Genomic DNA, 21,896 nt, shown 5'->3' on the forward strand with positions numbered 1-21,896 from the left:
TCAGCTCCAGTGTCAGGATACAAATAGATGTAATGAGGCCATCGACCAAGCTTAGCAAGTCCTGCCCGGTGATGAAATGTGCTAGCAATAGGCAGGATCTGGAGGTGATTTGGGCCTGACAGCTCAGCCTCCAAACCACATTTTCCATGTGTCAGGAAAATGAACACCATGTCCACTGCACATGGTTTTAGCAATTAGACCTTTATTAATACCGCGGAGCAGCTGGAACTAGAATAGTCTTAAGTGCTCACATTCTTTCAACATACGAATTTCCAGAGCAGTGGCAGCTGCTGAGGCCAGGTTTATTCATCTTGGGCCAAAATTCTCATCTTCTTGACCCTATGTTTTGGGCCTGAACTTTGTGGCGCTGAGAAAATATGGCCGCAAAGCTCTGCTCTGGGGAATCAGACCTTCCTCATTAGAGTAAGGATCTTCTCCCCCTGCACCTTTGTTTCCCCCATCATCAGTGGTTTGGGTTTTAGAAAGGAACTCCCCTTCCTGTGTTGGGGCTTCATTTCTCTCCCAGTGGGAGTGTTGTAGTTCATAACGCTCTTACTCTGGCCCCCACTCATACCCCATCAAGGTTTCTCCCTGGTGGGGAGAATTGGTCTAACCCAACAGCCTACCCAGTGAGACCCCTTCTGTGGCTTCCCCCTCAGTTTCCCCTGGGCATGCCCTTACCTGTGGTGGGGGGGGGGATTTCTACTAGAGAACCACTCTGGATATCTGCAAGTTCTTCCTTGTGTCCCCCTAGATCTACTTCCTTCATCTGGCCTCATCAGTTCTATCCCAACTTATATTCACTGCATGGAATAAAAGGCAGAGAGACCTCCTGAGTGTCTTGGTCATTCCACACCATTCTTTTTCCCATAAAACTCCAGAGAAAGAGGGGAGGGAGTTGTGAAATTAGCTCTCCTCCCTAACAAAGAATGAAGACAACTTACACTTCAAGAATGAGGTCCGATGTCACCTCCTCCAGAAAGTGTCTCCATTTAATTTATTTATTTTCTCCTCTTCTATGAATTCCTGTCATATTAAGTAGTACAATCATCCCTTGATATCCTCAGGGGATTGGTTCCAGAACCATTTCCCATACTAAAATCTGCAGATGCTCAAGTCTCTTACATAAAATGGCATAGTATTTGCATGTAACATCTAAATCCTCCTGTGTACTTTAAATCATCTCTAGATTACTCATAATACCTGATATAATGTAAATGCTGTGTAACTAGCTGTAAATACAATGTAAATGCTATGTAAATAGTTGCCAAAGCATGGAAAATTTGACTTTTTCTTTTTGGAAATTTCTGGATTTTTTTCTGAATATTTTTGATCTGTGGTTGGTTGAATCTGTGCGTACAGAACCCACTGGGTTACCCAGTTCAAATACTTCCAAAAAAGTGCAGGAGAGGGCTTCCCTGGTGGCGCAGTGGTTGAGAGTCCGCCTGCCGATGCAGGGGACACGGGTTCGTGCCCCGGGCCAGGAAGATCCCACATGCCGCAGAGCGGCTGGGCCCGTGAGCCGTGGCCGCTGAGCCTGCGCGTCCGGAGCCTGTGCTCCGCAACGGGAGAGACCACAGCAGTGAGAGGCCCGCGTACCGCAAAAAAAAAAAAAAAAAAACTGCAGGAGAGAGGCCTGGAAAAGATCCTTTCCTCACAGACCTCTGAAGGAACCAACCCCACCCATACCTTGATCTTGGCCTTCTAGCCACCAAAACTGTGAGACCACAAATTTCTGTTGTGTAAGCCACCCAGTGTGTAGTGCTTCATTATGACACTTCTTGGAAACTAGTCAAGGCACACTATGAGGCCTTTTGTTCTCCACATTTTTTACCTAAAATTTATATTATATTATTATATATATAATATATTTTATAGCTATTAATTTAGCAAAAGCAAAATGCTTTTTATATTATTAAGAAAATAAAATTTTAACTTATTTCTTTCATATATGCAGTCTTTTACATTTCTATTTTATATATGTTGTATTTTGTACATACTAGTACATTAATATATGTGTAAATTTATTAATATATACATTAATATATATTATGTATATTTATGTATTCAGTATATATATTAGAGTATATATATATATGTATATATATATATACACATGTATACACACACATACACACTAGAGGTGTGGGCTCAAAATTGGTTTTACTTATAAGGATATGAAATCAAAAAATGTTTGGTTGTGAATACAGAATCCACTGGGTTAAACTGCTAGCTAATTTCTTAATAGCAATAATATAAATGTAATAAAACAATAACTTCAAAATGCTGAAGGAAAATAACTGACCCTTTAGAATTCTATTCTCAGCTAAACTAAAATTCAAGAGTGAAAGCAAACTAAAGACATCATCAGATAAGCAAAGACTGAAATAATTGGCTAGTTCACGGGCCCCCCCACTGAAAGAATTCCAAAAGTTCTTCTTCTCTGAGAGAAGGCATAGGAAGCCAGAAGCAAAGGTGAGTGAAGAGACTGATAAATAAACATCCGGGCAAGTCTAAATGAACACTGTTCACAAAGCAATATAATGATGATTTGTTTGGGGGTTATAAAAACTGAAATAGTAGACAAAACGAGCATATAATACAAGAAAGAATGGTCAGAATGAAAGGACTAAGGCAATGTTCAGGAGGCAGGCAAAGATACTGATTCACTTGAGGTTTCATTCTGTCAAAATTCTAGTGTGAAGATGACAACAAAAGTTGGTATTTCCTGGAAAACATCCAAAAGCAACAAGAAGAAAAAAAGTAAAAGTTGACCTCCAATTTTAGCAAAACTGGGAGATAGCTAAAAGCTGAGTCACAAAATAAGGGGAAATGCTCCCCCAAGGCGGTGGACCTCAAGCAAGGGGGTACATGAGTGGAAGCATAAAGAGCATCAGTGGCTGCAAACCTCAGTAGAAGTTAGCAAAAGCTTCTCAGAGGTAGGGTCTAAACCTTAATCCTAGAACAGTGGGAATGCAGTATGGGCAATGGTGGCAGTATCCCCTGGACCTGATATAGTTCCCAGAAGAAGAAGGAGTGGAAACAAAGGAGGAATTATTATACAGACAGGCCAGGAATTGTCTATCAGAAAGATCAAAGCATTCTGAAATTGCTGACTTTTAAGAAGGTAGTTTCAAAATATATGAACCACAAATGACCACAATGGCGAAAAAAATCAAGAAATCCACAATCATAATAAGATATTTTAACACAATGCTCAATCTTAAATAGCTCAAACAAAATAATTAGTAAACTTATAAAAGATTTAAAAAACACATTTAATAACTTCAACATGACATTTCTTATATCTAACAGTTAGACAATACACATTGAACTTATTTTTGAATGACCACACACTTGGCCACAAAGCAAGTATCTAATATAGTAACAGATGAATCAATATCATACAGACCACATTCCCTTTCAAAATGCTATTAAATTGGAAACAAATTACAAAAATGTAACTACAAAAAAGGAACCATATGTTTGAAAAAATTTAAACACTTCTGGATTATTAATGGGTTAAAATAGAAGTCATAATGGAAAATTTAAAGTATCTAGAGCTGAATGACCAGGGAAAAACTACATATCAAAATTGTGAGATGTAGCTAAAGAAGTACAATCAGAGAGAAAATTATGGAGATTTTATATATATATACACACATACATATATTTACACACATATATACAGAAACCTGTAAAGAAGAAAGTTTGAGTATTAATGAACATATCTAGTTAAAGAAGTCAGAAGAAGAAATAACAGCATGAACCCAAGAAAAGACAAAGGAAAGAAGATACAGATAAGAGTAAAAATTAATAAAATAGAAAACAAACAACTGAGATGGCCAACAAAGGCAAAAGATCAGGAGAAAAAAAGAAAGATGGTACAAATGAACCATTCTGGGAAAGAAAAAAAAAAGATGTAACCATAGATATAATATAAATTGTCCAAGTCCTGAGACTACCATGTATGACTTTATTGTAATATTGATATTTTAGATGAAATGGAAACACTTCCAGAAAATATAACTCAAAAAGAAATAGAAAAGGGCTTCCCTAGTGGTGCAGTGGTTAAGAATCCGCCTGCCAATGCAGGGGACACGGGTTCAAGTCCCGGTCCGGGAAGATCCCACATGCCACGGAGCAACTAAGCCCGTGTGCCACAACTACTGAGCCTGCGCTCTAGAACCACGAGCCACAACTGCTGAAGCCCACGTGCCACAACTACTGAAGCCTGCGTGCCCAGAGCCCGTGCTCTGCAACAAGAGAAGCCACCGCAATGAGAAGCCTGCGCACCACAACAAAGAGCAGCCCCTGCTCGCCGCAACTAGAGAAAGCCCACGCGCAGCAACAAAGACCCAACTCAGACAAAAATTAATTAATTAATTTTTTTTTAAAAAAGAAAAGCTGAATAGACATGGCTTTTTAAGTATTTAATCAGTAACTTAAAAATCTATCCACAAAAAAGAGCTGATACTTCAGGGAGTTTTACAGGTAAGTTTCTCCCAACTTTCAAGGAAAAGTGAATTCCTATCTTATGCAATCTGTTCCAGAAAAAAGCAAAAGGGGAAATGCTTTCCAACTCATTATGTGATAATAATATAACCTTGACAACAGAAACTGGAAGAAACATTACAAAAAAGGGAAATACAGGAGAATTTCATTTACAAGAAATATACACAATTTTGAAATCAAACTAGCAAACTGAACCTAGCAGTGTTAAAATAATACATCATAGCCACTCTGGGTTACTCAAGAAATGAAGCTTAGAAATAGAATACAATAGGAAAGCTATTCGTGTAATTTGCTACACACATGATAAATAAGAAAAAAGACGTGATCACCTCAAAAGATGCAGAAAATGCATTTGATAAAATGCAATACCCATTCATAACCAAAATCTCTTAGCATACTAGGAATAAAAAGAATAACCCAAGAAATCTTATCTACTATTAATCTACAGTAGAAGTTATACTCAGTGTATCTCTAAAATAATTTCACTTATGTTCATGAATAAGACAAGGATGACTATTCTCAAAAGCCCTTATTCCCTAGTACTTTATAAGTCCTAGACAATGAAGTAATGACAAGAAGAAGAAATAAAATGAATAAAGATTCAAAATGAAAAAATAAGAGTATCATTATTTGTGGATACTATCTTCAAAAATCCAAGAGAAGAGAATAGGCAGCTATTAAAAGAAATAAGGGAATTAACAAGTTGCCTAATTTAAAATTGATTTTTAAAAATGTTTCCTGAACATCTGCAACAAATTGTTGGAAAATGTAATTTTCAAAAAGATACTATTTACAGCTGTAGCAAACACTATAAAAACCTCATAATATAGCTAACAAAAATGTATACCATCTTTACAGGGAAACATATAAATCTGTATTAAATAATATAAATGTATCCTTTATCAAGAAGACCTACGTAGAGAGAGAGAGATCACATTTCTGACCGGGAAGCTCCATATTATACAAATGGCAACATTTTCCCATATTAATCTATTTAGATGCACTACCTGTATCAATTCCAATAGCATGTTTCATATGAATCATCTAGCTAATCCTAAAATATTGGAAGAGTAAGGACTAATGGAAGTCAAAACAAATTTGAGTCTAAAGTCAACAATTCTGTATTGTATACCTGAAATTTGCTGAGAGTAAATCTTAAATGTTTCAACACACACACACACATATAAATGGTAACTGTGTGAGGTGATGGACGTGGTAACTAATGTTATTGTGGTAATCATTTCATAATACATATATATCATCACGTTGTACAAATTAAAAATGTTATTTGTCAACTATATCTCAGTAAAGCTGGAAAACAAAAAACCAAATTTGAGGACAGAGAATGAGGGGACTCACTGTACCAACTACTAAGTGTAGCTATTAGCTATAATAATGTTAAAATTACATTATAGTGCAGGGATAGACAAATGGACCGAGAGAATGTTATAAAGAGACGAAGAACTGACCCACTTATGCATGGGAACTTGTATTTAACAGAAATGGCATTTCAAACACTGAGAAAGGCTGGACTATCCTTACGAGATGCTGAAACACTTAACTTTCTATTTGGAAAAAGATAAAATTAGATTCCTCCTTCACCATATAAGCAAAAGTAAATTCCAGATGGACAAAAATTTAAATGTGAAGAGCAAAAATTTAGAATTTTTAGAAAACAATATGGGAGAATATTTTGGATGTAGAATCATGAACAGATTTATTAAATAAAGAATACCCACAAATCTTTAAAAGATTTATGATTTTGACTACATTAAAATTTTAAAGTTTTTTACAACAGAGGATAATGTAAACAAAATAAATAGGCTAGATACAGTTTGGGAGAAGATATTTGCAATTCAAATAATAACTTTAGAATAAATAAAGGACAGTTACAAAAGTATAAGAAAAGGATAAACCAGTGTTTTCAAAGGAGCAAAGGATTAGAACTGGTCTCTCCCTTTCCGTCTCCCTTGTGCACACACACACACACACACACACACACACACACAACTGCTAGCAAACATACAAAAATTCTTAAGCTTATATGTAATCTGGGAAATGTAAATTAAGACAATAAAGTGCCTTTCATACTATCAGACTGGAAAAATATAAGTCTCACATGGTGAAGTTGCAGGAAAATAGGAATTTCTAATCTGGTAGAATGTGAATTGGTATAACCACTTGGGAGAGCATTCTGTCAATATTGAGGAAAGGTGGAAGTACATTCCCTATGACTTAGCAATCCCACTTCTGGATATCTACACTAAAGAAATAATGCACACGTGCACAAAGATACGTCCCCAACCATGTTGACTGCAGTAACCACAGAAAAGCAACTAACTAACTAACCGTCCCTCCATAGAGAAATGGAGAAACTGTGGTGTACTAGGCTGTGGTTAGAATGAATGAACAAGGTCTACACTGTATCAATACAACCTGAACAAGTCTCTAAAATACACTGTTGAGTGAGAAAAGTAAGCTGCAGAAGAATATAGACAACATAATGCCATTTAAGTAAATTCTGAATGTACATAAAATGATAGTAAACGTTGTTTTGGACATAGATATTTAGTGAAAGTCCAGAATCATACATGGGACCAACACATACCAACTTGAGGCAGAGATACCTCTACAGAGGGAAGAAAAGAAGGGATAAGAGTGAAAGGGGAGTGGGGAGGGTAGTTAGCTGTTTGTTTGTTTGTTTGTTTAAATCTGGCTTCTGTTACAAGTGACCTAAAGTAAATGGAAAAATATTAACAGCTGTTTAATCTGGCTGTTAGCCATATGGTGGTCTGTTTTATTTTCTGTCCTTTTGATATGTTTGAAATAGTTCTTAATTTAAAAAATTAAAATATAGAAACATTTTTTCAAAGCTAAGAACCAGAATTCAAGCCTTTTCCCTCTGAGTCTTCTGCAGTGAAGTTTAATACAACAAACATTTGTGCACATTCCCTGGGGCAGGTATAGGAAAGTCAGTTGTCAGAGAGATGTGGTCCCAAATTGAAGGACCACATGTCCTAATGAGAATGGTATCAATTATTCCTTAGCCTTTTTAGCTATTGTTTGGTACCTGCCACTGAGGAAAACAACTGCAGTTTTTCATTTGAGCTAAATATAAATGCAACAAGGAAAGACCCATCTGAAGGGCTTTCTCCAAGGTCACATGCTTGGCTGTCATGTCTACAGGTGACAGTCACAAGCTCCCTCTGACTGCCAAGACGTCACTGGATGACGGCGCCTCTCACTGTGCACATGTCATAAACAGGGCTGCTGGGATTCCAGGCCATTTCATGGACTTCATATAGCAGGGATCTTCTGCAGAGGCCATGTTCTCCCAGGATAATTGGCTTATTGGGAGAGAGATGAAAAAAAGAGATGATTGGGAGAGAGATGAAAAAAAGGATCTCACTATGGATATAGTAAAAGGACCAGTGGTTGCCAGGATTTGGGGGGCTGTGGGTGGGGAGGATAAATCTGCGGAGCACAGAGGATTTTTAGGGCAATGAAACTACTCTACAGTAGTGGATCCACGTCATTATACATTTGTCCAAACCCACAGAATGTACAGCAAGAGTGAACCCTAATGTAGGCTATGGACTTACAGTGTTGCTTCATCGATTGTAACAAATGTACCACTCTGGTGGGGGATGTTGATTTTGGGGGAGTCTACGTGTGTGTGTGAGCAGGGGCTATATGGGAAATCGCTGTACCTTCCTCTCAATTTTTGCTGTGAGCCTAAAACTGCTCTAAAAAAAGTCTTAGAAAAAGAGAAGCTCACAGTCTGGTGGGGAAGACAAATATACAGACCAAGATACACGGTCCATAAAAGAGGTAGAAACAATATGCTAAAAGAATTAGGGGCAAGGGAAGAAATGAGATTGCAGAGGATTTCTTGGAACCAACAAAATTTCAGATCAGCCTTATTTCTGGTCAATGACTATGTGAGGATTTTTCTTCAAATCCCTACCTGAAGGGTCATATGGTATCATCCCAAGTTGCTACTAACAGAGGATGCTTTACAGAATTGACAGGAATCTGACAATTAGGCTTAAACCGCTATCCCACTCCCCTCCCTTATCCACTCCTTCCACACCCCAGGCTATAGCATGCCTAAGAATGTTATCCCAGCATAGACCAGACAACCACGAGGGTGACTGCAGACGCAAAATTAGGTGGGTTAGATGGTTAGAAAGGAAGAAAAAGAGAGAGAGACAGAGAAAGAGAGAGACAAAGAACAGAGAACAAGTTCTAGCATTAGCAAGTAAGAATTACTGTTGTTTCATAATAAAGGCCAGAATCAAGAAGTAGGTTTCCTAGCTGAGACCAGGCTAGTTGGGACAGTAGCAAATGGATTGCAAAAGGAAGATCTGGGGGCCTCCTCACTTTCAGGTAAACAACTACAGAGTACAAATCAAAATCAGAATGTGTGTCCCCCAGGGTTTACTCTATGATTCTGCGCAGGCTAAACAATGGCCTGCAGAGATATCCAGGCCTAACCCCTAGAATCTGTAAATGTTGCCAGATATGGCAAGAGAGACTTTGTTGTGGGATTAACTGTAGGCTCTTGATGGGGAGATTATCTTGGATTATCCAGCTGGGCCCTAACTGCAATCACATGTGTGCTTATAAGAGGGAAGCAGAGGGAGATATGACAGAATAAGAAGGAATGTGACCACTGAAGCAAGATGCTCTGTGGCTGGCTTTGAAATGGAGGAAGGGGCCTTGAGCCAAGGAACGCAAAGAATTCAGCTCTAGAAACTGAAAAAGGCAGGGAATGGATTCTCCCCTAGAGCTTCCAAAGGGAGCCCAGCCCTGCCAACACCCTGATTTGCTCCCAGTGAAACTGATTTCCCACTTCTGATTCACCAAGTTTGTTGTAATTTGTTACAGCAGCCACAGGAAATTAATGCAGATTTCTTTGGTAATCTTGATAAAAGAAGATTTCTAGGCATGTTGATATGGCCTAGAGGTTGATGGCCATTTGACAAGGGTCAAGATTCTGGCCCCAAAGAAGGCAGGGGGCGGGGTGCGTGTGTGTGATATTTTGGGACAAAGATTTGCATGTAGGTGGTTAACTGGGAGTGCTCTGGGGGACAACATCATACAGGCGTGAGTGAAGCCGGCCTGGGCAGAGAGGGTCGTACTTTGGGGCAGCAGCACAGAGGCCCTAGCCAATCCCACAGGGAGCTCTGGAGCCGGGGTAGCCCTGCAAACATATCCTGAATTGAGCAAAGGGGCCGATCCTTTGTACCCCTGACAATGACCAGTTATCAGATGCAGGCTGTTCCCTGGGAAGGGGTTGTGATCCTGAGTGATATTCGAAAGGTAATCCCTGGGGAGGGACTCAGCTGTGGGTCATCCATGGGCAACGCTCCTGGCACCTGGCGGGGGAGGGTACATGCCTTGGTCCTCAGGTAGGGGTCAGAGCAGTACACGTGGCATCTACCACAGCACAGGAGCAGCCCTCAACACAATTTTATCTGATTAAGTCCCTGTACAGAGACGCACAGGAAAGTCTGCTATTGAGTCTGGTCTCAGACCATTCCTTCAGAGACACAGTTCAAGTCGCTAAGTCTGTGTGATTCTTTGAGAAGCTTGCTGAAAGCAGCTCAGGGACACTTTGAGCAAAGAGGCTGACATAACTCTAAGTGCTTTGGTCTTGGACTGAGGTCTGAAAATAAACCTCCCCATGGACTATTTGGAAAGCCTTCTGAGAAAGCCCCTGAATAAACACCGTCACCCCTTGTGCCATTGGTCACAATTGTTTTGGCCTGGTTTTCTGGGACTCGCACTGTGTCCTGGCTGATAAATGAAGCCATGTGGAAAGCACAGGGAGCCCAAGGCCAAACCCTGTCCCCACCATCACACCACACCAGGCACCAGCCAGCCCTGGCTTCACACACCAATGCCGAGGCTCTAAGGCAAAGCAGAGCTGAGGTTGATTTCCAGTGAGCCTGCCCTCTGGAGAGACCCACTGTCAGAACAACCTCAAACAAGCTGCAGGCCTTTGATTCCAACTTTTGTTGCTCTAAATCCTGCTAAAAGGGCCTGACTGCACTCATCTGCTTAAGTACTGCCCTGAGCATAATTTAGTGGTTATTTTAGTGACTTGGAACCACTCAGGGGCTCAGAGGCGTCACTCCAAACTGACTGTGGTGTCTGAAGGTCTGGGCTCTGGTCTGACTTCTGACACTTCTTAACAGTGTGACCTTGTGTAAGGCACTGCTCTCTGAAGCTGCTTCCCGTCCCTGTAGAACGGGTGGCGCAAATTATCTCTAAGGCCCTGTCTCATCTTCATGCTCAGGGAATCTATCTCCTCCTATGGGCATGGAGGTTGCAGAGAACGACACGCATTTGTACAGATGCTGGCACACGCGAAAATCTGCGAATTTGGGAGCAAATTCCTGCCATCGGATTTCTTTCAAATGGATGAATACATGAAAATATCATGTTTACTTGCATTGGCTGCGTTTGCTCAAAATCAGCAGCTTGGTATTTACTTGCATCACCAAAATGGACCCCTTTCATCAGCCTGTGAATTTTCCAGGGGCTTAGGCATGAGCGGCCGTTACATTTTTTTAAAAATCCACAGGATTATTTTAGAAGTTTAGTGTCATGGCAGAATGGAAAGCCAGCTAACTTATTTGTCTGAATGTTTGCGTTGCAATCTGTGCCAACGACTCACCGTGTGACACTGGCAAGTCATTTAATCCCACTGAGCTGCTGATAGGGTTGCCAGTCAAGGTCAGCCCTGCCTCCCTCATGTGGTAACTGCAAACAACAAATGAAAAGGAGCTCATGCGAAGACTCTGGAGCCTGTAAAACTTATCAACATCTACGCAATTACTATTATTCATACGCCACACAAGGGGAATCTATTCCATCAGTTGCCTTTGCTTGGGATGAGCCTTTTCTCTTCAAAGGAGAGGCTTTTAGTCAGTGCTGTCAGAATATAAACAGAGTACAAGGATTTATTTTGCCAGCTTCTGAGGTTCCCAAGAGAATGATTCCAGCAGTAAAAGTTGCTAAAATAGTTGGTGAGGTCACCTACTCTTAGCAACCAAGATTGGTAGGGAAGGAACCAGCCCCGAATTCACCCAGAGGACTGATGCTCACGCCGGGCCCTACAGCTGTAAGGACGATTGCTTATTAAGCCTGCAGTGCCCTGAGCCGCCGCTTCTGCTTTAGAATAGCCAGTTGTGTTCGTGCCTTCACGGCACACATTAGTCAAGCGGCTCTTCGGGTTATGAGGATGACTGCAGATGTGAATCCAGTCACAAAACAACAATCACAATCCTTAAGCCCTGAGCGTGCAAACCTGATTCCTTCCAGTTTGCAGCAAGGTCACAGAGCAACACCTCACCTGTTTCCTTCCCCCAATTTGGACTCTGAGAAAAACCCTACAAATGAAAAGACAACTCCACCAAAAGGTATCATGGCCATAAATACAGCATGATTCTGCTTCTAGATCTGAAAACATCTTGAATTCAACTGCCCTTCAAAAAGATTATTGAGAAAACATCACCACAAGCCAATTGACAGCCGATTTCCTAGTCTCACTGCAAGCTTCCAAGAACCTAGATAAAGCAGTACTGGAGGAAATGCGAACTGTGCCAAGATCAGAATGACTTAGAGAAGCTCTGCTTTTATTGACATTTACTGAGTCTCCATTTCCCTCTTTGCCCTCCTGGGAAACACAGATGCTCAGTGCTGGTGTTTGGGTGGGGACAGGCACAGCACGTCTGGAGGGGCCAGGCTGAGGGCTGGGGAAGTCAGCACAGATTGGCAGGTGGCCTTGCGCAGAGCGAGAGGAAACTCTGGGGGGATGGGGTTTGTTGTTATAGAAACCAGAGTGTTCCTGGGTGCACACAGGCAGGGGCAGCAGGTCTTTGGGAACACAGAGAAGATAGTCAGACCTGGAACAGCGTGGTAGGATTCAGCGCCAACTGACAGGCAGACCCACGCACAGTGCACCTGAGCGTGACAGCAGAGCACAGGAGAGGGGATGGCCCTCTTCTGCTCAGGGTTGGAGCCCTGTCTTCCTTCCTCCAAGCAGATGTTGGCTGCCAGGTGCACCCTGCTCTCTCCTCAGCCAGGCAGAACTTTGCAGGTGCTTGTGATTACAGAGCCAGCAAGGGTTAGGTCTTCCGGGAGGTTCTTAACAGCCCTAATATCAGTTACCTGCGGGTTTCTAATTCTCTTCAGAGCCAATTAACTAGAATTTCACATGATTTAAGGTAAAAGTTGGAGCCACTTGAGTTGCCTTCCTCTGTCCTGGTCTGAATTTCACAAACATGCAAACACACACATGCAGGTACACGAGTAACACAAATATACACAATCACCCAGACAAACACTCTAACACAGACATATTCTCATAAACCCACTCTCATGGGCCCTCCCGCATAGACACTCACATTTCTGAGGTCACAGAAGGCTTATACATCAGAGAATAGAGCTTAGCTGTGTTTTTTAAACATCGCGGCTGGGAAAGGGATGTTCGTTTCAGAATGGAGTGGTTGCCAAGCTCACAGGAATTTGGGCCTGAAGTAATGAATCTCCAGCTCTTTTTAAAATAGCTGGGATGCCTTGGTTATTGTTGTTTGTTTTGTAACTTCCCTGAGATTTGTCATGGTGTGTGATTTCAAAATAACCCTGCCAGGGACCCTGCGGTTGAGACTTGCTGGCTCACTAGTTTCTCCAGGGTGGAAGGGAAGTGTGGAGCACAGCAGACAGGAATAGGCCTGCCCAGGGTGGCCATCCTGAAGGTGAACCCCTTCCTGCTCTGTGCCCTGGGCCCAGAATCTTGACCTCAGTTGTCAGCAAGACTCTCCCTGCCCAGACACCTCATGTTAGAAATACCCAGTAGGGTTCTTTAACCCATGACCTTATAAAGACAACAAAAATGGCCAACTGAGAATGACTGACTCCAACCGTGAAATGAGAACTGTGTGCACTTCGTTACACGGTCCCAGAGCTATCAATAATAGACACCCTAGTTCTGGAATCAATTTCCACGTCCTTCTTACCAGAGATTTGTCTATAGACAAATATCTCTGCAATTCTGTTCAGATCTTTTTTTCTTTTCACTGTCCCAGTTCTAATCTATTTGGTGCCCTCTTCTGTGTCCTTTACCATTTAAGTTCTGAGCCCGTTTATGTTGATGAAGCAGAGAGATTGCTGTGTGTTTACCCAAATTCTTCTTTTTCTCCTGAGCACAGTGGAAAACTCATTTCCCAGCCTCCCAAGCAATGGGAACCATTCTTTGAGCCCTGGCCAATGGAATGCGGCAGAGGTGATGATGTCACCTCTTCCGTGATCGCAAGGAGTTCAGCCCCCTCTCCCCCATACAACCACTACCTCATTGTGACACAGGTGGGAAGTAAACTTTTCTTGTGTTATTCCAGTGAGATTTGAGAGTAGCTTGTTATAGCACTCGGAATAGATGCTTTCATAGACCAAGGTTAGAAATACTAACTTTGAAGAACTCTTGGTTGCTATGTTTACTACGGCTTAAAGTTTAGACTGAGTACATTCCTTGTTGACTGTATATATACACACAGAGTAACTCCCATCAATACAATGCCTATTGTTTGGTGACCCCAGAAGGGCTTGCAATGCTGGAGTTCTTTGCTCTTTTCCATGCCACCCTGCGTTGCATTGCATGGGAAGGGTTTTAAATAGTTCATAGCATTTTAGCGCACATCATATGAAAGAGTGTTCCCCACTGTGCAAAATTCATTCCCCTCTGGTTCCTTCTGGGTAGTGGTATCAACCAAAGCTCAGACTTACCTCTTCCCATCTTGGCATGTGAGCCACGTAAGGCTGTAGGCAAGCCTGGAAGACAGAGGCCTTTCTGGATCTCCCTTGTTTGAAGACATCTTTTATTCCTGAGAGATCCTGTCTGTTCATCTTCAGCATCTGTGGAGCAACAGGACAAAGTCATAAATAGAGAGGCAGTCATTGGCTGTGCATAAGCTGAGACCTCTCTTGAGCCCAGTAAGTTCAGGCAGTTCCATTATTTTTGAGAACTGGAGAGCTGGAGCAGCAGTACAATATAGATTAGTGGAAAGGGCACAGAATTAGGCTATTGGCCTGGATTGATTGACTGATTGATTGATTGATTTACCTGGATCTTAATCCAGACTCTTCCACTAACTTGCTGGGTGACATCAAACAAGTTGCAACTTCTCTTGACCTCTGTCCTTTTGTTTTCTTACCTATCATAGCAGGTAATCACTTTCTCTGGCTAACCTGATGGGATTCTTGAATTTTTACAGAACAAAACAGAAAATATGTATGGAAATAGGGACTTCCCTGGTGGTCCAGTGGTTAAGAATTCACCTTCCAATGCAGGGGGTGCGGGTTCGATCCCTGATCAGGGAACTAAGATCCTGTATGCCTTGTGGCCAAAAAAACCAAAACATAAAAACAGAAGCAGTATTGTAACAAATTCAATAAAGACTTTAAAAATGGTCCACATCAAAAAAAAAAAAAAAACAGGCTTCCCGGGTGGCGCAGTGGTTGGGAGTCTGCCTGCTGATGCAGGGGACATGGGTTCGTGCCCGGTCTGGGAAGATCCCACATGCCGCGGAGCGGCTGGGCCCGTGGGCCATGGCCACTGAGCCTGCGTGTCCGGAGCCTGTGCTCCACAATGGGAGAGGCCACAACAGTGAGAGGCCCCGTACCACAAAAAAAAAAAAAAAAAGAAAAAAATATGAAGGAAGTTACATTGAGAAAAATGTAAGAAATTATTTAAAGAAAACGTCTGTATAGTCAAGTAGTTATATTATAGACTGGCCAGACCTCTGTCAGAAAGAGTTTCTCTTTGAAAATGGACATTTTTTTCTTGTGGTTCATTTGATGGTTTTCCTACTTTAGTACACGTACAAACGTGTGGTGCGATGGTTTATGAGTGGAATACATATCACCACTTTTCTGGCTGCCTTTGTCAGATTATAGAGTTCTTACTCAGTTCCAATATCTACTCAAGAGTATTAGAGTTAAGTTTGCCTATGTTAAAAACTATTAAAACCATGGCTAGACAATTCCATGTCTGGGAATTTATCCTCTGAGTAGATATAGGTGAGAAATAAAACATATTAGAGGCCCTTTGGCGTTGGAATAGCAAAAGAATACTAACATCTAGATTTGCACCACAAAGGAGGACTAGTTAAATCAACTGTGAACCATCCATGCACTGGCAAAATAGGTAGCTATGAATGTTGGAACTCTGATATACTGATACGGAACATTCCTGAAGAAATTTCATTAAGCTAAAAAAGCAAATTGCAGAACAGTGTAAGATTTGATACCACTTGTGTCAAAAAAATTTTTTTAAGTATTTGCTTGGGTCTGCATAAAACATCTCTGAAAGAATATCAAAATGCTGGTATTACTGTTTGCCTCTGCAGAAGAAAGTGGATTGGCTAGGAAATAGACCACAGAGGTGCCATTTCATTTGTTAAACTTAAAACCTTGTGAATATATTATCAAAACAAAGCATAACAGAACCAAAAACAGGATTAGATTCAGTCTGTTTGTTTGTTTTACAATAGTAAGACATACATAAAATTGATCATTTTAACCATTTTTAAGTGTATGGTTCAGGGGCATTAAATACATTCATATTGTTGTAGAACCACTACCATCCATGCCTAGAACTTTTAGATCCAGTTCATTTTTGATTCAGAGCTGCTGGACATTTCCATAAAGGACAAGAAACTTATATCCCTTCCCCAGGAGGGAAAAGCATCAGTGGAAGGTTTTTCTGAAGGCTTCTCAACTCTTCACTCCCCCTCCCCAAGGGTAGGTGAATGACCAAGCTGACTGATGATTTGGGAGAAGACTGCAATTCAGCCTTCTCTGGGTATTCTCTTTCATAGTATCCTGCCTCAGGACGCACATATTTTCTGCTCCACCAACAAGTAAACTCACGTAGGCAGTCCCTGCCCCTGCCCAAGAAGGCCTGCAGTTCTGGGAAAGTGAGATCAACTCAGGAAGAAAGCACAGAAAGCTTGTCTGGGTGAGACTCAGAAAGGTATGCCTTAATTTGTCCAAGACTGATTCTTACCAATCAGCCTTCTAGAAAAAGAGGTGGTTGCAAAGATCCAAGGAAGCAAGTTACAGCCCCGGATTGAAAGCAGCCAATCCCAGGTAATCTCTAGGCTTGGATCTAGTCTCCTGAACAGGCCAGGAGAAAGGTGGTACTTCCCCAGTCATGAATCCAGGGATGAGCCTTGCTGCTACAGCTGCAGAGGCAAAGCCTGGACCCATCCCCCAATCCCAATTATGCAAGGGGAGGGGCCAGGGCCAAGGTTCTACCATTCCAGAACCTTGTGTTGTACTCTGACCACCAATCACTCCAGAGGATGGCTTGCTGTTTCTTTAATGACGTAGCTTTAAACTTCACAGCCTAAGAGTCAGGGTCTGTTTCCTGGAATCTGATGTCTGGCTCCACTGATCACTGTCTTCTGCCCTAGAAGGCAGAGGGCAGTGGGGACCCACACACCTGTTACTGTTGCTGTCTCTGTGTTTTCCCCAAGGAATACTGCCCCATCAGAGCTGGTGTGTCTCCTGTCTGGTCATTTGCCACGTTTGTATGTAACATCCAAGTCAGTGCTAGTGGTAATATGCTGACATTTTCATATTTTGACCCCTATGTCTAAATCTCTGTCCACTCCAAATTTGGAAGGGGAATATGGGATTGCTTTATCATAACCTACTTAAACCCCAACAATTTTTATTAAATTGTTAAACTATGACTTTGGCCACCGTCTGCTCCTGTAGACTTTCTCCCAGCTATTTCAGAGAATCCCTTATGGGGTGTCTGACGTCCCATGTCTATTAACAATATTTCCTTGCGAAGCCACCACTGCTGCCCATGGTACCCAGGGATTGCTGCTCTGTGGCACATGGCATTTTGTATAATGCTTTCATCACACTGGCCTCTGGGAGGGGCCCTGCTCTGCCCTTCCTCACTAGGACCCAAACATGTCCCAGACCATTCTTCATTCCCCACAACCTCGCTTAAGCTGAACTTGACTCAAGGTTTGGGGAAGCACAGGAAGAGAACTGACAGCTAATATAAGATATGGTTTCTCTGAATCTATGCTGACTTACCATTGCTTAAATGTTGACCTGCCTACAAAGAAGTCATCACACGCATCTTTGGAAGTACTACTCCAAGCATGGCCAGACCCACTACTCGAGTTTCAGTGAAAGAAAGGAGCTTCTCCTCCTCTCTAGTCTGAGATCAACCTTCTCAATCTTTATTTCCTGTCCTAGGATCTACTTCTTCCAAGGGTGACTGACAGCAGTGAAGTTCACTCCTTTCAAGAGAAACATAGCCCTTCCCCACAGGTGTATTTCTGGGCAACCACATTGTAACACAGCAGTCTTATAATAGTACTTTCTGAGTTAACCAACCTTCAGTAATACCATGGGCAGGAGACCAGAAGTTCAGTCCAGACTGAATACTGCCAAACCCAAACCAGTCCCCTCGGGAAGGTGAGGTCATTTCCGGCTCACCATTCCCACCCTTTTGCCTTCTGGTCTCCTGTGAACATCGCCTGAACAAGAACACACCCATCCAAGTAGAACACATGTATCTGCCAGCGGGTATAAGAAACCATTTTTCTAGGAGAAACATACCTGCAGAGATGCAGCTCTTTCTGCACCATCAGTAGTCACCTCTTCCCTTATCTTGCAGAGGATCTTAGCCTCTGGAGTTAATAATATCTCCATTTTAGAAAGCCACACTTACTTTACATTTTTTGTAGTATAAAGACTCATTCAGATCGTTTCCTAAGAAACAGAAGTCTGTACTTTTTAAATTTAAGTTTCTACTTTTTGAGTTCCATTAAACTACTTGTGGTTTTAAAATTTCAGTTTTTCCAGGTTGTATTCATTAAGGTTTCAAATAAAAGTCTTAGCCTGGGCACCACATACATGCTAATTTCAGTTGGAATCCAAACTCCTTAGCACAACTTTCAAGGCACAACACACTTGGGCCTATCTTACCAGCACATATGAATGTATCGTCCCATCTTCTCAAACATGCATATATCTGCCCAAGTCGGGGAAAAGCCTTCCCAGAAGATGCTACCCTTACATCTTTATTCATGCCACATTCCCATCTAAAATCCTCCTGATCACTCAAATCCTCCCTGATTTGATGAAGTCTTTTACTTCATTTGATGAAGTTCATTTCTCCCTTTGGATTTCTCCAAGGGTCCTCGCATTCAGCCACCCACCCACCTGCCCAACAGGAGTACATCAGAGGCCTAACCTTGTCCAAGAGGCCATGTTGGCTCTATAGGGTTTCCAGAAATGGGTAACACATGGGTCGTCCCTCAAAGAGTTTACAATTTTGTAGAAAAGTATACAAACAATAAAGTCATGTTACTTTTCCACTCAAGACCTGTTTACATTTCTTTTCTCACTTCAAGTCTTCAATACTCTTTCTCTTGTTCCTCATCCCCAATGGTCAGAAGAGTCATTTTGGACAACAACATTATTTACCCATTCTATAGCTGATACACATTTGGTGGTGTTTTTTTTCCTTCCAGTTCTTAGTCATTTCAAATACATTTGCTATAAACATTAAAAAAAAAAAAAAGAATAGTCATTCTCTGATTCCAAACTTGTCCCATGCCGTACAGAGAAAATAGATGCAATCAGCTGAGGACACCTCATGTTCCCAACGCCAAATCCACCCGCCTACCTGCACTGGTAACCAGATTCTCTACCAGCCCTCTGTCCTTGCTCGCTCTTAAGCTAAATGCTTCCATTTAGACCCAGATCCCTCTGCAATTATCCCCATTCTTTCCTACATCATCAGTTTTCCTCTCTATTGGCTCATTCCCATCCACACACAAATATGCCTTAATATCACACATTTAAAAAAATCCAAACACACTCCTTTGAGCCCACACCCTCCGCCAGCTACTGCTGCCTTTTTCTGCTCCTCTTCACAGCCATACTCTGCAAGAGGGTTGTCTATAGGCACCGTCATTGCTTCCTCACCATCCATACTCTCCCAAACTCTCTCCACACCCAGTTGTGCTTTACCCACCATTTTGGCGAAATGGCTCTTGTCAGAGTCACCAATGGCCAAATCCCTTGGCCAGCTCTGTCTTCGTCTTTCTTGGCCTCGCAGCAGGGTTTGGCCTGACTGACCTCCCCTTTTCCGTGGAGTCCTTTCCTCTAGTCCTCTGGGCCGCCCACTTTCCTGGCTTCCCCGCTGTGTCATTGGCTACTGCTGCGGAGCCTGCTTTCCTGAGTCCTTTTTTTATACTAAATTTCTAAATGTTGAGGACCTCAGAGCTCTGTCAGGAACTCACTTCTCTTCCTTCTCTGTAAACTCCTTCCCTAGCTAATTTCTTAGACGCTTGGGCTTCAAACACCAACTATGCACTGATTACACTCAAACTGATGTCTCCAACCCAGAACTCTTGAGCTCCAGACTTACTGATCCAACTGCCTAGATCCATTTGGATGTGTAAGAGTCATTTCTAATTTAACCTAGGTTCACCCCTCCAAAAAAAAACCTATTGATAATCCCACATACACCATATCCCCCCCCAAACAACAACAATCTTCTGCTCCCTGCCAAGCCTTCCCCATCTTATAAGTGATGCCACTAGCCAGGGGCAGGTTTTGTGGGCCTAAAGCTGAAATAATTTATAGAGTCCTGTTTAACATAAAGAATACAAAATTAAAATACAAATTGAGTATGAAAATAAATATTCATTTAGGCTGAGAAATCAAATGAATTACAAATTTCAAAATGCTGAAAAATACCATAATCATCACAAAATCAAGAAAGATCATGGAAGGACATCCCTGGTGGTCCAGTGGTGGGGACTCTGTGCTCCCAATTTGGGGGGCCCGGGTTCAATCCCTGGCTGGGGAACTAGATCCCACATGCTGCAACCAAAGATCCCGCACGCTGCAACTACGGATCCCTCATGCAGCAACTAAAATGATCCTGCACACTGCAACGAGGATCCCGGGTGCCGCAGCTGGGAGGACCTGGCATAGCCAAATAAATAAATGAATAAATAAATATTTAAAAAAGAAAGATCGGGGCTTCCCTGGTGGCGCAGTGGTTGAGAGTCCACCTGCCAATGCAGGGGACACGGGTTCGTGACCCGGTCTGGGAAGATCCCATATGCCACGGAGCAGCTGAGCCCGTGAGCCATGGCCGCTGAGCCTGTGTGTCCGGAGACTGTGCTCCGCAACGGGAGAGGCCACAGCAGTGTAATGTTTTATTAATTGCCTGCCTGGCACATTTTATAACACTTTTCTCCTTACACTTTGGCTGTGCTCTCTTTGACCGCCTCTTTGTATAAGAACACTTTCTACAAGCAAGAGAGATCAGCTTGTTTCTCTTGCTAAGTTATTCAAAATTAATTTTCTAAAATTATGGATAATTTTGAAACATTTATTTTACCTTCACAACTCCTATTTGGTAAGAAAGAAAATTCACTTAAAACTTGATAGGCATAGATTTGGACTAACCAGAACTGTGGCAATAAGAATTCCCCTTCAAAAATGGACCTCATTTTGAGAGATTTTATGTGGCAGTTTTCATAGCCTTGTACATGTATGGTGGCTTGGAATGACCCATGAGTGGGGTCCATATCATTGCTTATCCAGGTAGATTTTCAGACTGGTGTTCTTGGTCACTTAGTGCCATGACCCGAACAGCTGCCCAGTACTTCTGGGTTCAAATTTTCTGATGTTGAAATATGTCCTAGACATAGTTAAGCCATCCTACTTTTCGGATTTATCCTACAGGTAGATTCTTTCCCTTTCTCTACACTCTATATCTCATCCATCAGTAATTCCTGTAGGCTTTTTCTACAAATTATTGCCCCAATTCAACCCCTCCTACAGCTTCACTCTTCTCCTCTATCCTGAGCCGCTGTCCTTCCCCTTATGGACAACTGCCTTAGTCTATGGCCTTGCTGCTAGCTGGCTTTATTCTTACTTCCCTGTCATCGGCTGCCTCTTTTCCTAGCAACCGGAATGATCTTTCTAAAGCACAACTCAGCTCCTATCACTCTCCTGGTTAAACTTTAAATGGCTTTGGGCTGCACTGGGAATAATACGCAGTTCCCTCAGGGTCCCGCCCATTCTGGCCCTGCCTGTTTCTCTGGGCTCACTTCCCTCCACTCCTCCCCCACCCACCGTGCTCCAGCGGCACTGGCCTAATTCCTGCCACTCCAAACGCACCAAGTTTATTCCCAGTGGGGCCTTTGTACTTGCTGTTCCTCTTCCTTAGAATGTGCTTCCCCAGCTCTGTAAGCTGCCTAAGCTCATCCTTGGACTCAAATTCAGTGGCACCTGTCACGAGGCCTCTCCCATGGCCTTAT

At 42.2% G+C, this 21,896-nt stretch overlaps 1 long non-coding RNA gene across 1 annotated transcript in view; it reads right to left on the reverse strand.

Moving 5' to 3' along the window:
• LOC137208441 (uncharacterized) overlaps positions 1-21,896 on the reverse strand; it is a 158,635-nt gene that overhangs the window by 113,926 nt on the left and 22,813 nt on the right. Inside the window, exon 3 of the long non-coding RNA XR_010935639.1 lies at positions 14,308-14,436. This is a non-coding gene — a long non-coding RNA (uncharacterized lncRNA). The remainder of the gene's footprint in view (positions 1-14,307; positions 14,437-21,896) is intronic.

The sequence above is a fragment of the Pseudorca crassidens genome, chromosome 16 (assembly GCF_039906515.1).
Source record: "Pseudorca crassidens isolate mPseCra1 chromosome 16, mPseCra1.hap1, whole genome shotgun sequence".
Taxonomy (NCBI): Eukaryota; Metazoa; Chordata; class Mammalia; order Artiodactyla; family Delphinidae; genus Pseudorca; species Pseudorca crassidens.